Here is a 2,241-nt window from a genome sequence, read left to right on the forward strand (position 1 = left end):
CCCTGTTCCCAGTTTGCCATAACCTCAAGGTTACGAAAATGCTCCGCTGTTGGAGTTTCCTTAATCGGTTGCCTTAGTCAAGGACAGAATACCACAGTAACACCAGTGAGCCTGCACTTGAGATGACAAGAGACCTTTTTTGTCCATTGAAAGATGCTGATGTAAGCGCATCTATTGCAGGACTGAAATTTGCAAGACTAAATATTGACAACATTTTGTCTTATGCTAGACAAACAGAAATAACACGTGTCTTCCAAATATACACATTTGCCAATGCTTAGGTTTAATAATTATTATTGCATCCTGCACCGTTGCATCTTGCAATGGACGAAAAAGTCCTGTGTCATTTTAGTGTGCTCCTGTTTCTCATTGGGGGTAAAGGTGGTGGGTGGGTTATAGGAGAGAGGGGGAGGGATGAGATGATGCAGGCCCAAGGCTTAAGTTTCGAGATCAACCTAAACCCAGATTATTTTTCCCCCGTTTGAAACGTGTCTGTCAACATTCTTGCTCGTGCCTGAATGCATACACAATGCCTCTCCGGGTGCCGCGCGGTGAATCACTTACCCCAAGGTCGTGTCTTGTCGTGTGTTCAGTTCCGTCCTGCATGCCATGCACGTCTCGGTTTGCACTACTCTAAAAGGAAAAAAAAAGTGCCAGCTTGAATTTTCTAGCGCTTTCATTAAGGTGTCACTGAAATGTAGTACACCCAGCTCCTATTTTTTGAGTTACTTTCCAGATAAATGTATTTTTAAAAATTCAATGATGCACCGAGAGAACCATTTAGTTGGTACGACTAAATCAGGGTTGTAAGAAACAAAATTTAGTTCCTAAAACCGACTAAAATTTAGTAACCCTATTTTTAACTAAATATGTTCGCACCAATCAAATTAAGTCAGCTAGACTAAATTATTTCATCGCCACGGATAAATTTTGGTCTCTAAAGCTAAAATTTCGTCGGTTTTGAATTTCTTTCTCTGGACTAAACGGTCTTCTGGGTGTGCTTTGCTTAAAACTTTTTAACTTCCCTTAGAAGAAGATGTGAAAGCTGCGATCATGTCGCCAGTTCATTAACATGTTTTGGTCCGGAATGGTTGGCGCCAACATAAATCTCACCGCATTGGCGGCCGATTCTTGTTATGATTGGAGCGCATGTCGCGGATGAACAGACGGATAAGGGTCAACGGCGGCCGCGCCGTGGACCCCCCCCCCCCCCCTTCCCCTCCCCTCGAGGACGAGTTGTTACCTAACTGGGCACCGCTGGACCGCGCCGGACCGGGTACCCGTTCCTCACAACAAGATAACCGTACTACTTAGGCGGCCCGCGGCGGGCCTCGCCTCGCCAGACACCTGCTGCCCCGCTGGGGTGGGGCGCGTGCCCAATCCAGTAGCCGGCCGGGCCGACCCGTCACCAGCCGCTCTCCGCTTCGTCCCAGGAGATGCAGAGCTCGCGAGGAAACTTGGCTGACAGTGAACGGTGGTCCTTCTTTATTTGCCTGATTAAAAAGTTAAGATTGCACGTCGCACTTGGTCATGGGTCAATGGTCAATGGGTCAATGGAACAAAAATGTCTTGCCCTTTTGCATGTTCCAGCCCTTAAATGTTCGATCCTCTCCGAATCCCCTTCCTATTTTTTTTACGTTGCCCTGCTCGTGGCGCCAAGGTCCTGAGGATGCCCAGCTCGCGGCGGGGATAGAGAAGGTTTTTCAGCTTTGCGCCTCTCTCGCTCAAAGCTGTCTCTCCCGCCGCCGCGTTTCTAAAAAGACGAGCAGGCCGCGTCCGCGGCTGAAGGCTGGGCGCGTCCGCGGCCACGGATGTGAGAGGGGAAAAAGCGCACCAACGTGGGACACAAATCTTAATCAAGAATCTATCCTGAAAGCTGAGGGTGCAAATTTTAGAACAGGAAGATGTTCTTATTTTCTCTCGTAATTAGCTAAAATTTGTTTTGTTACTTACAATCTTGCCGCTTATCGAGAGTTAGAGGCAGCTGACACCTTAAAGTTACTTATGTATTCTTTATATTCTGTGAAAAGATTTAAGGTATCATCTGCTAAAACTAATAAAGAGATGCGAAACACGCCAGCTGGCGGGGCATCCGAGCGCCTGTGGAAGTGACGGTAGGCAACCAGCCGATTCACCGTGCGCAACAGCGCTGCCTAGCCCGTCACGGGCAGGGGCTGTGTGAGCGCCTGCGAGAGTGACGGTAGGCAACCCGCCGAGTCACCGTGCGCAACGGCGCTGCCT

At 48.7% G+C, this 2,241-nt stretch overlaps 1 protein-coding gene across 3 annotated transcripts in view; it reads left to right on the forward strand.

Annotated features, from left to right (window-relative positions):
- The window catches only part of LOC113204569 (uncharacterized), a 27,949-nt gene that overhangs the window by 9,985 nt on the left and 15,723 nt on the right, over positions 1-2,241 (forward strand). The window lies entirely within an intron of this gene.

The sequence above is a fragment of the Frankliniella occidentalis genome, unplaced genomic scaffold, assembly GCF_000697945.3.
Source record: "Frankliniella occidentalis isolate FOCC.00 unplaced genomic scaffold, Focc_3.1 Scaffold69, whole genome shotgun sequence".
Classification (NCBI taxonomy): domain Eukaryota; kingdom Metazoa; phylum Arthropoda; class Insecta; order Thysanoptera; family Thripidae; genus Frankliniella; species Frankliniella occidentalis.